This window comes from Camelina sativa, chromosome 6 (assembly GCF_000633955.1).
Source record: "Camelina sativa cultivar DH55 chromosome 6, Cs, whole genome shotgun sequence".
NCBI classification, from domain to species: Eukaryota; Viridiplantae; Streptophyta; class Magnoliopsida; order Brassicales; family Brassicaceae; genus Camelina; species Camelina sativa.
In genome coordinates, this window is record NC_025690.1 from 17,008,805 (window position 1) to 17,021,715 (window position 12,911).

Sequence of the window (12,911 nt, forward strand, 5' to 3'; positions counted from 1 at the left end):
GAGAGAGAGAGAGAGAGAGAGAGAGAGAGAGAGAGAGAGAGAGTTCTTCGCAGCAACTAGAGAAAGGATCCAAAGGGATCGCATTGATCCTAATTAAGCTGATTTATCACAAACCCCAAAACTTTGCTTTCTTTTCCGGATCATGCGATCTCTTTGGATTCATCCTTTGGTAGCTTCTACTTAGGTCAGAGGGTTTTCATAACCAGAGGCTTCACCGGCAGGAGATTCTTCGTGGGTCGATCAAGTTCACAAAACTTTGTTCCTCCTACAAGTAAGTTTCAAAGATTGATGATACATGCCAAATAAACAACAACCATTTTTTTGTATTTAAAAAAAAAAATAGACTAGTTTTGTTCCCTTCTTTCTTTCCTAACATTTTAGTCATTTGTTAATTTTTGGCATTGATTTGCTTCGTTCTTTTTGTTGTTGTTTTGCATTGATTTCCTTGTAAAAATAAAAGTTTCTTTTTCTTTTTCTTAATCCTCTAAACATATAATACATAGCATTAAAAATGATACACCCTGAATAATTTTCTTTATAGAACTATATATGTCAACAGATTACTGAACTTGATCTCCAAATCACAGATGACGAAGTGCTTGGATCCAGTAAATGAGATCCGGTCCATTTTAACTTTATCATTTGTGTTGAAATCAAGATTAGAAAGATAATTCAGAATATTAGTGTTAACTGTTAACTATAATAAGTATATAACCATGAAAAATGGGTGAAATACAATGCTTCCTTTTTCTTGATTATTCTTTTCAGAAAAGAAAAATAATATATATCCTTTTCTGACTATAGAGACTAGCTCGTTTTCGAAAAGGAAAAAAATAAAATCTAATATTTCACAAATTTTTTATTAGTTTTAAGAAACGACAACTATCGTATCTATACACTATGTAGGGAATAAAATAAAAAAGCATTCAATTGATTGATAAAGTAGTACTGTATAGTGTGCGTACTATATAGTTCTACTTCTATTATTATGTCTCTGTTTAATTTTTCAACCTCCTCCGTCTAATACAAACTTCTTTGGAAAAATAGTTTGAAACACTATCAAATGCAAAAGAAAAGAAAAAACTAGATTCCATTTGGGACAGTGTAAAGAAAGAGAATAGTGAAGTTTTGGTGTAGTCTATAAATTATAAGGCTACGGTTGCTGTATTTAAAATGAAAATATTTGTGACCATTGGTACCAAATTTTTCTTCTAATTATTCGATGCTTTGTGAAAGTGTAAAAGAGACTTCCAATACAATGATTTGTCTTCCTCTTATTGGGAAAAATGCTAACTTTTAACTATAAAGTAATTAATAGATAATGATATTCACTGTGTTAAAGCCTTCTTTTCTCCACTGATCCCTATTAAAAGGATTTCAGCCACTTATACTATTTTTTTTTCCACCATGGGTCAACCTTTTTTATTCGATCTAAGATCTCGATCAATGTCAAAATGCATGTAATACTTTCTTTTTATTTTTTTTAATGAAAAATGTCTAATGCTTTATTCTGTTAAAAAAACTATAGTATATTTTCATTTTATGTAAATTTTATGTTAATATAAACAAAACAAATGCAAGAAAATACTAAATACTAACAAATTCTTATACGCTTAAAAAAAAAATCCACACCAACTACTTATGTCTAGTAGGGATTAAAATGCAAACAGCGAAACATTAAATTATGTACAAAAGATCAAAAAGTAAGAACCTTTTGTTGCAATCAACAGCATGGCTATGAGACATAACTTGGTATACAAGAAGCAAAATGATGTAGTCGCATAGTTAGTTAGAATGTTGTATATTCTAATTAAGTAGTGTTTCTTATATAGTGGTTCGGTCACTCTCTACATTCAAGTTATGTCGGTTACTCTCTACATTCGAGTTCATTGTTACGTCGTTCAATGTTTTTATTGCTCTAAAATACAGATGTATCTTCATTTCTCCAGATTCCTTGTTTTAGATGGGTTTACTAAGAAAATTGTTAGGTGATGTGATGGTTATGATTCATGAATCATGATAGATGTGAGGATCAATATAATAAAATTACGATGTTTATCACCATGACACATCAGCCTTAACTTTTAAGCATGTGTTGACACCTTAGTAAAAATTTCTACCCTATCAAATTATAACAATTAATACACATCAGCCTTTTTTTTTATCTTAGGTGGACAAATAATAGTCTTCTTCATTGTTAAAATTGATCGTTCTTCTTCTTCTTTTTATGAATTTGTCAATAGATTTGAGTACTTAACCTCCGAACAAAATCATGGAACATCTCGATTACAACTTTTTATTTTTAACGCGATTTGGAATTCTTCTCAAGTTGGAGCGTAATATTCATCTTTCTGATGAGAATCAACTTTCTGATGGGAATCAATTCGGCTCGTGAGGATCTACAAGTCTACCTAGAATAATGTTGCGGCGGTGGCGGATGAAGAAGCTGCGGAGGTTGTGAGTAAATTATAACAAGCTTCATAGCATCCATTGGATCGAGTTGATTTGTCTGGTCGGAAACTAAAACTCAAGCATGTGAAAAGTTTCAAGGTATCCTTGTCCTTAATCTCTATGACAATCAGCCAGAGGTCTGTTCTAAATCCAGAAAATTTTAATATCCAAGAAAATCTATTAGTGTTATGATATGTTATGTGTTAAAGATGTAAACTTTTGCTATGGATTTGAATCTTTAGGGTCAATTAATTGGTTTTTAGATATGTTTTTTGTCAACCAAATATGTTATTGTGTGTTTTCTTTGTTCAAAGATTTATACTTTACTTGTTTTTGAGTCTTTAATAGGTAATGTATCTGCCTAACTGGATCGGTTATTGTGGTGATGTCTAGATTGAGATTGATTTTAAAGTGTGTGTTGCTTTGTCTTGATCAAAGGCTATGTTTGATTGCACGGCTCTTGCAATATTAAAGAGAGATCATTGGTCACAGACAATAGCAAGATCAAAGAGCCTTGTGAAGCAGATGTTGGAACCTGATCCCACTAAGTGTTCGACTCCTCAGCAAGTTTTTGGTAATGAAATGATTTTTAACTCATTTTTTCCTTATTCAGCTTGTTTTTTCTTCTGTTGGGTTTGAAGTTGTGAAACAGAATGATAAGCTCCAAATGTTCTTTTACCCAGAAGAATCTTGTTAAGTTGTTTGGATCCAATTGGTTATGTCAACAGAGTGTTTTGCATTTTGAAAATTTCTTGTTTGGTATCCGTTAAGCTTCAATTGTATCATAGTATGAAGATTCGAACTATCAAGTTTTATGGCATTTTGTTTGACTAACAAGTTTGATGAATTCCATTGTTGTTTTTGTTTTACAGATATGAATGTACAATGAAATGTTGCTGATCTTTCGTTATACATACGAAAACCGGTCATGTTATTGAATGAGTATGTTTAAGCCAACACTCACTCTCTCTTCAAATCACTGTATCCTTTTGCAGGAAGAACAACAGGTTCTAGAAGCCAAAATAAGGATATGGTAGAAGGAAATGCAGGATGATGAAGAGAAAATGCAGAAACGTCTGGAATCATGTTCCTCTAGCACACGTGCAATGACTAGCGAAATGGAATATGGTTCAGCTTCAGGTCGGTTTATTTGCCTTGCAAGAACGTATCAGGAACATCACAAAGGCAGTTTTGACAGACTTCGTTTTTAAATTAGAGAAAGAAGAGATGTTGGTACTAAGATAGCAATCATTACTGTATTTCGCTTCACTATTATATCTGTAATTTATTTTTTGTTGCCTTTTTTGTGTAACTTGCTGTGTGCAATTGTACCTCAGTACCTGTTGAGTTTACAAATAACCTTCCTCTATTTAACAGATCCATTGCTAGCATATGCCTTTTCAGATGCAAGCAAGTGTTGGTGTGGGGTAAAGTGACCCTTTGATGGAATAAATAATACGATCTTCAAGGTCACCCTTTGTTGGTAGTGAGAACTCAACTTCTGCTTGATTTTTTGATATTTTTATTTCAGAGAAAGGTGAAATACTAACATGCTCGCAAAGCTAAACTCAAAAATTTTCTATGGGGTGTTAGGAAGTTTGAGTCAATTTGGAATTATAATGAGAGCCAGAATTGTTTTGGACCATGCACCTAAAAGGATATGTATCATCTCATCTGATACCATTTTGTTTCTATTCATTGCATATATCTATTTATTTAGTCGACATTCATGGCCTGATTTTTATTAGTAGTTTACCTTTCAATTTCTATTGTTGTGTTTGTGTGAAATTACATATATCAGTATTACCGTATTACTATATCAGAACAAGATACTGATGAGATTAATCTTATAGTTGTTCCTTTTTGGTTGTATTTCTTATGCTTAGCTTTGTCACCCAAAATCCTTAGTTGAGTTTCTTCCTAATTATGCTCATGTAATGATGCGTTAATAAATGAAAGTAAGCAACCATAACAAATGAATACAACCCCCATCAATCAGAATTTTGGAAGGCATTTAGGACCGCTAAGACCACTGAATTTTTCCATTTCCTTCCCAAGTCTGTCAGATGTTTGGATTTAACAAAAAAAAAAGGCATCAATCAAAAATGTGAAATATTAGACAATTTCCAATACAAAGACACATGTATTCCCCAAACCAAAGAAAAACACAAAAATAATAATTTACCCATTAAATTTCTACAATACTAACCAAAATTAAACAAAAATAAAATGCAGGTGAAGATTACAAAGAAACAAAAGAAAATTAAGTCAGAAAAAATAACATCTCAGCTATTCCAAACAACTATTTTCCATTTAAAATCTCATTTCTTGACCTTAATGTTATATAAAAAATCCTTCTTTTAAATACAAATATGTATTTTACAATACATACACAATGCGATTTAGGTGTTCTACCAATAATAAAAAGCATAATCAATAGAAACCATCAAAGTTGATTTCATTTAAATAAAACAAACATCTAGCAATAATAATGGTCCACCAATGCATCCTAATATAAGAAAAAACAAAATTCATTAAGTCTAAGATTTCACAAAAATAAATTTTTTAAAATCACCAAAAATTAATAACAAAAACTTAAAAACAAAAATATTACAAATGAACATTGTTAAAAATCAATGTTAACAATGATTTTTAATTTGTTGAACAAAAAGGTAAAAACAATGATTTTTAATTACAAACAACATAACAAAAATTAACCACGAAATAATTAAAAACAACATAACAAAAATTAACCACGAAATAATTAAAAACAACAAAACAATAAACAATCCCGCGACGTAGCGCGGGTACTATCCTAGTAACTATAAAACTGCAATGACATCTTGGTTCAGAATGATGATAATAATATAAAAGGAATCATATTATCCCTGTTAAAAATTTCCCTCTTTGACAATTTTATTCATCTCTCTCCTGTTAATGACATTATATTGGACAATCTTCTCATTTGGCATGAAAAGCTGGAAAACAAAAATTAGTGGTAATTATTAGTATAGATATGATATACTTGGATCTTTTCTATCATTATCTTGTAAAGATCTTAGTTTATCTTGTGTTTGTGATAACTACAAACTCTTGTATAAATACGTTTAGGCCTGGGCAAAATACCTGGATCCGAATATCCGATCCGAACCCGATCCAAAATCCCGATCCGAACCCGTATCCGAAATTGTAAAATACTCGAACGGGTTCTAAATCTCTAAATCCGAAAACCCGAATCTGAACCCAATCCGAACCGAAATCCGAACGGATATCCAAATATTCCCACATTATTAATATATAGTAGTAATATATTAGTAATATTTATAATTTTAATAATATATGTGTACAAAATATTCAGATTTTTAGATATTTTCGATAATTTGAAGTATTTAAACTGTTTATTAGTAAATTTGGGTGAAAAATACTCTAAATTTTTAGATATATTGTGTATTATTGAATTATTTAGACTAAATTAGATACTAAAATTTTGAGTGAATTTCGGGTAATCCAAATCCAAAATACCCAAACCGAACCCGATCCAAACCCGAAGTCTAGAAATATCCGAACGGGTCCTATACATCTAAACCCAAAAACCCAAAAATCCGAATTACCCGAACCGAACCCGAACGAGTACCCGAATGCCCAGGCCTTAATACGTTGGTCATGTGATTAATAAAATTATCTTCGACAACTCTCTACATGGTATCAGAGCATTGATCCAAAACCCTAAAAACTCCAAAAATCTCTCATCTTCTTCTCTTCTCTTCTCTTCTCTTCTCTCGTTATCTTTTGTTCTTCTTCTGCAATCTCTGTCCTCTTCATCATGTCTTCTAAAGCTTCTTCTACCTCTGTTGAATCCTCCCCTGTTTTTAACATCTCTAAACCTCAAAAAACCTTGATCTATCTCAACATGGCCAACATCACCAAGCTCATCTTCTTGATCTCACCTTGATCTCTTCTTGATTTAATTGATCGCTCTCTTGCAAAGAACATCGTCGGGTCCAAATGGGTCTTCCGTATCAAGCGCAATCGGGATGGTTCCGTAGACAAGTATAAAGCTCGTCTCGTCGCTAAAGGTTTTCACCAACTACCTGGACTCGATTATCATGACACATTTAGTCTGGTTGTTAAACATGCCACCATTCATGCGGTTCTTGGCACTGCCGTTGGCCGCAAATGGCCACTTCTTCAGTTAGGCGTCAATAAAGCCTTCCTCCAAGGGCCGTTAAACGAAGAAGTGTACATGTTCCAGCCTCTGGGTCTTGTTGATAAAGAAAAACTGCATCATGTTTGTCGACTTAAAAAGGAGGTTTATGGGTTGAAGCAAGCGCCACATGCCTTGTATAATGCTCTCAAAGATTTTTTTGGTTAGCATCAGCTTCAAGAACTCTCATGCTGATGCTTCTCTATTTGTTCTTCGCGCTGGCTCTTCCTATATTTATATCCTTGTCTACGTCGATGATATTGTCATCACTGGATCCGCCATGACTGAGTTAAAATGGGTCACAAACCTTCTTGGTGTCAAGTTCTCTCTCAAGGATCTTGGTCAGCTCTCCTACTTCCTTGGTATGGAAGCTTATCGCACAACTGCTGGTCTCCATCTCACACAAACAAAATACATCACTGACTTGCTGCACAAGACTCTCATGGCGGAGGCTAAGCCTGTTCATACACTGATGGTCTCCTCGCAGATTCTTACTCTCTCGTCTGGCGTTCTCTTGTCTGATGGAACTCAATATCGAGCCACCATTGGTAGCCTGCAATATCTTCTCCTTACTTGGCCTGAAATTGCTTTCACCGTCAATCGCTTATCCCAGTTCATGCATAAGCCGACTAATTTGCATTGGGAGGCTGTCAAGCGAGTGTTGCGTTACTTGGTTGGGACTGCAGACAAGGGCATCTTCTTCTCTGCTTACACTCCTACTACTCTTCATGCATATTCCGATGCTGACTGGGCTGGGAGTCCTGATGATTACTTGTCCATTGGCGGTTATCTTGTATACATTGGGCGGCAACCTGTTTCTTGGTCATCAAAAAAACAGAGTGGTGTTGCTCGGTCTTCTACTGAGGTGGAGTATCGGGCCCTTACTGCCGCTGCTTCTGAAGTTAAGTGGGTCAATTCTCTCATGTCTGAACTTGGTATTCAGTCCACTACTACTCCGGTTCTGTTTTGTGACAACAAAGGTGCTACTTACCTGTCTGTGAATCCAGTGTTTCACTCCCGCGTGAAGCATTTAGCTCTTGATTATCATTTTGTTCAAGAGTAGATTCAAGCAAAACAACTGCGAGTTGGACACATTAGCTCTGAAGATCAACTCACGGATGCGTTAACAAAGTTGTTGCCGCGTCATCGGTCTGAAACTCTCTGTCACAAAATTGGCCTCTGCAACCGACGTCCATCTTGCAGGGCGTATTAGTATAAATATGATATACTTCAATATGTTCTATCATTATCTTGTAAAGATCTTAGCTTATCTTGTGTTTGTGATAACTACAAACTCTTGTATAAATACTTTGGTCATGTGATTAATAAAATTATCTTCGACAACTCTCTACAATAATAACATTGGATCAACAACCATGTCTTCTGTAGATATGTTTCTATTGATACCTTAAAGAGGTAGCTTCTTTTTTTTTTTTTTTTGTCAAACAAGAGGTAGCTTCTATCTCCACCAACTCCCATGAAATTCATTTTACAGTGAAATACCATTTTCAATCAAAGTGGGACGACATGCATTCCTTAGAGATAAAAAAAACTTTTATGCATGACGCGACACGCTAGATTCTCTTTTTTGTGAGTTTAAGAGAGTATATGTTAAGTCACCTCTATTGGTGCGGTTTTAAGAAGTATATCGCTTATTAAAAAATAAAATTAGAGAAACACATCAAATATTTTCAAACAAGAAACTACAGTGTTAGAACTTATTGAGAAACAATTGTGTCCTTCGTTTGTTTAAAGTTTTAATATTTTTTTTAAAACTAAATTATATGAAAAAATATTACGTACTTCTTTATTATTAAAAAACTTAGATGATATNTTTCTATTGATACCTTAAAGAGGTAGCTTTTTTTTTTTTTTTTTTTGTCAAACAAGAGGTAGCTTCTATCTCCACCAACTCCCATGAAATTCATTTTACAGTGAAATACCATTTTCAATCAAAGTGGGACGACATGCATTCCTTAGAGATAAAAAAAACTTTTATGCATGACGCGACACGCTAGATTCTCTTTTTTGTGAGTTTAAGAGAGTATATGTTAAGTCACCTCTATTGGTGCGGTTTTAAGAAGTATATCGCTTATTAAAAAATAAAATTAGAGAAACACATCAAATATTTTCAAACAAGAAACTACAGTGTTAGAACTTATTGAGAAACAATTGTGTCCTTCGTTTGTTTAAAGTTTTAATATTTTTTTTAAAACTAAATTATATGAAAAAATATTACGTACTTCTTTATTATTAAAAAACTTAGATGATATATTTCCACCGATAAAACTGATCTAACTTTTTAACAGGTTGAATGAGTCTCTAACTTGATGAAATGTCTCCTTGAAGATAACATCTCCACACCACATGATCAGTATGATAGTTTGCATATTAGTATTTAATATATAACTTTTCCTTATGTCATTTTTTTCTTTTGCTTTTCCTTATCAACATGATCAAAATTTTGTGCAATATCATATTTCAGATACAAATGTATAAGGTGGTTCAAAAATAAAATACACATGTAATTTGCAATTTTTATATAATTCTTCTATCGTAATTTGTCAAAACTTGAACAAAGAATTATACAAATCCATATATATATATATATATAAAAAGAATGTAAAATGAATCTTCCAAAATAAAAATAGTAGAAGAATCCTTAAATATAATTATACATTTTAAATTCATGACCTTGGCAAGTAAACCAGAGTGGCGCAGCGGAAGCGTGGTGGGCCCATAACCCACATGTCCCAAGATCAAAACTTGGCTCTTATACATATATATTCAGTTTTTTATAAATCAGCTCTAAATTTTTTTAAAACTTATTTTCATAACGGATAATTTGATGTTTCGATATTTCTTATGTACTCCATATTATTTAAGTTCAAGAAGTCAAATAAAGATATTTCAATAAATTTTTGAAAAAAGAAACAAAAATGATGCAAAATTTAACTCAAGTAAACAATTTATAAATGAAAAATGGTAACAAATTCTTTAAAACAAATATTTCATTTTTTGTAGAATACTTATATATGTGAAAATCATAGTCTTTTACATATTAAGGTATAAATTATAAATAACTGTTTGTACTGGGGATTGCACAACACTAAATAATATCGATTTTAGGGGGAAAGAGTGAAGTTTGTTCTTTATTAACGATAAGAATGCGAGGTCGTCACTAAAACGAGTCAAGATCGTGCTCGTCAGTTCACAGGAGAACTGACAAGTGAGTCACGACGAGCTCGGAAGCTAACAGAAAATTATACCGAAAATAACAAGAGTTTTTAGACGCAAAGTATTGCTCTCGGGGTATTGTACGCGAGTCCTCCTCCTTTCTCCAGTGAGTACTGTTTCTTTATATAGTGGACTGTAGACCGAGGGTCTTCTAGGGTTCCCATCGTGAATTCCCGAGATTGCCCTTTACGGATTATTAATGACTTGCATCCAATTTTGTCGGGCCGGAATCGCGGAATTCGTCTTGTTGGGCCGAGTGGCATATTGGGGCGCAGCCCATGTCCAACAATAGGCCCCCCCTAGTCCGGAGAGCGTCAGTTTTTCTGCGATCGGCGGGCATGCTTGATTTATTTGTAATATGCCTGCTCGGCGCAGATCGTCCCAGATTGCTTCTGGGAAATGAAATTGCTACAGTGATTCTTCTACAATCTCTTTTGTAATTTCTTCTGTAATTTCCAGATTCATTTTTCGAGAGACACTGGGAAAAATCCTTTGGTCTTTATTCTGAATGCGGTTTTCAATGATATCCCCGAAAAAGAGAAGAGAGTCGCGGATTGAGATGATGGATTTGACAGTAATTTTTCCATTTTATTTACTTATTTATGTCTCCTCGTCTTCTCCTTTTTCTTCACTTCCTCCTCTCCATAAAAAGGTAATTTTCTCTCTCTACTCTTTACTTTAGTGTTTGTGCTTTCTTCTCTCTCTAGTTTTCTCTCTTTGGTTTGGTTGTAAATTCCAAAACCTTGCACATCATTGATGGTCGGCGATCGGCGAGATCCTACGGCTGGAGATCGGCGCGACCACGACGGTGCCGATCTGGATGATGGTCGTCGCGGGGGCTCGAGCTTGAGTGGGTTGCATCGATTTGGTTTGGAGGAATCGGGGGCAGGTCGGTCGAGCGATTTGAGTGAGATTGGCGGCTTTCCGGCCAGAGCGCTTGGATCGTGCGAGCTCGGCGGTCTCTTGGCTGCTCAGCTCGGCGAGGCTGAGGTCGGCGGTCTCTCGGCTACTCGGCTCGGCGGGGTTGAGATCGGCAACCCTCCGGCTAGAGCGCTTGGATCAGGCGAGATCGGTGGTCTCTTGGCTGCTCGGCTCGGCGAGGCTGAGATCGACGGCCCTCCGGCTAGAGCGCTTGGATCAGGCGAGATCGGCGGTCTCTTGGCTGCTCGGCTCGGCGAGGTTGAGATCGACAATTTAGATGAGAATCATGAGTATAGAGTCGAAAATCAGTCCATCGGGTTTGAGATCGGTGGAGCAGTTGAGACGGGAGATCAGCGAAGGGGTGTGGACGAGATCGGCACATCTCTTGAGCTGACCTTTGGCGACACTAGTCGCACCGGCGGTCGGCGTATTAGCCTCGAGGATGATCGTTGTGAGATTGACGATGTCGAGATCGGTCAGTCTCGTTTGGCATCGAGAGGTTTGCATAGAGATGCAGAAGGTGAGATCGGCGACATTGGTTCTAGTCATGTTGAGGTCGGCATAGGGACTCCCAGAGGTCAACTTGGTGGTTTCGGTAATGGTCATCGTGAGAAAGATATCGACTCTGGTGATGGCGATCCCGATCTTATGATGGGGGGTCGCGAGGTCGGCTCGCTTTGCAGGAAGGTTGGCCGACCTTCTACGAGTTCTCGTGTTCCCACACGTGCGCGTGGTAAGACTCTTGCGGGGATCCGACGCGCTTTCACGAGGGAATCTGGTACCGGCTATAAGAATGCTTTCGATGACGTTGATGTTGACATTGGAGCAGAGTGTGGAGATTTTGACAGTTTGGCCAACGACTACGATTTTGCTGATATTCTCGAATTCAGCGAAGATAGCGACAGTGGTTCTGGTGGGAGTCCTAAGGACGTTGTCCCGGCCGAGGATACTGGTCCTCGTTCAGCTGTTTTGGGTCTTAGTGCTGCATCGATTGGTGCCAGTCTTTCAGCCGGTCCGGCCGATCACGGTCCTTCGTTGTGCATATCGGATACTATTGCCAAGATGATGCGGTGGTGTAAGATACCCGAGGGTTTGGTTTTCCGATCTCCTGAACCCCTCGAGCGTCCTTGGACGCCTCCAGCAGGTTTTATCGCCCTCTATGAGCATTATTTTACTGATTGCGGTTTTTGGTTTCCTCTGCCGGAGTTTTTGACGCGTTACTGCGCGAGGCGTAAGATAACTATCTCTCAGCTTTCTGTGGGAGGTATCCGCAACGCAGCTGGTTTGGCGATACTGGGTACCGATTGTGGCGTAGAGGTTGATGTACATTTCCTTGAGGAGACTACCAGGTTTACGAAAGTCAGAGGTAATCCGGGGTACTTTTATACTAGTGCTAAATCGGGTTATCAGATCGTCACCGGAGCTGAGAAGAAGATTCGTCATTGGCAGCGTTACTTTTTCTTTGTCAAGCTAGATGAGACTTCGGTTGACAACCTCGATATGTTTTACGCTACTGAGTGGAATATGGTTCCCGGTAGCTTTGCAGTTTCTTATCCTTACTTGTTGATTTTCTTTGATTGGCTTCTAACACTTATCTTGTTTTTGTTGATGCTTGCAGAGCCTGTCGTTCGCTTGCATGCTCATCCTCCAGGTTTTTTCGACAATCTTAGGAAGATCAGAGCGAGAGGGGCGATTGATTGGCCTTCGTTTACTCAGAAATCTCGTGAGTTTCTTGCTTGTTCTGTTGTATCGATTGTTGCTCTCCTTAGCGGTTATTGGGTCGTCACATTTTTGTTTTCCTTTTTAGGTCTACCGTGCTTAGGGATGGGAAAAGTTAACACTCGACTTCCTCGATACGCCGATCAGTTCAAGAAGGCCGTTGATGCTGGGTCTTCTTCGCGCGCTGCCGACACTGAAGTCGTTGACCCGTCAGCCGACGGAGATGTCGATCTGCGAGTTGCAGGAGATTTGAGATCGGCGGAGGTAGCCGCTACCCGCACCGACAAAAGGGCTGCCAAGGTTCCTGCTGTCGTTCCGCGTGCGCAGAAGTCGCGTGGCGAGGCTTCTGATGCCCTAGCGATCGTCGCCGCTGATTCTG

General features: G+C 37.0%; 1 long non-coding RNA gene across 3 annotated transcripts; it reads left to right on the plus strand.

Annotated features, from left to right (window-relative positions):
* LOC104791865 lies at positions 8-3,827 on the plus strand. Of its 3 annotated transcripts, none has more exons than XR_768967.2 (3): positions 8-2,550; positions 2,890-3,025; positions 3,324-3,827. It is a non-coding gene; the product is annotated as an uncharacterized LOC104791865 (long non-coding RNA). The 3 variants fall into 3 exon arrangements; XR_768966.2 differs by having other exon boundaries at positions 8-271; positions 2,244-2,550; positions 2,890-3,827; XR_002038629.1 differs by having other exon boundaries at positions 2,890-3,827.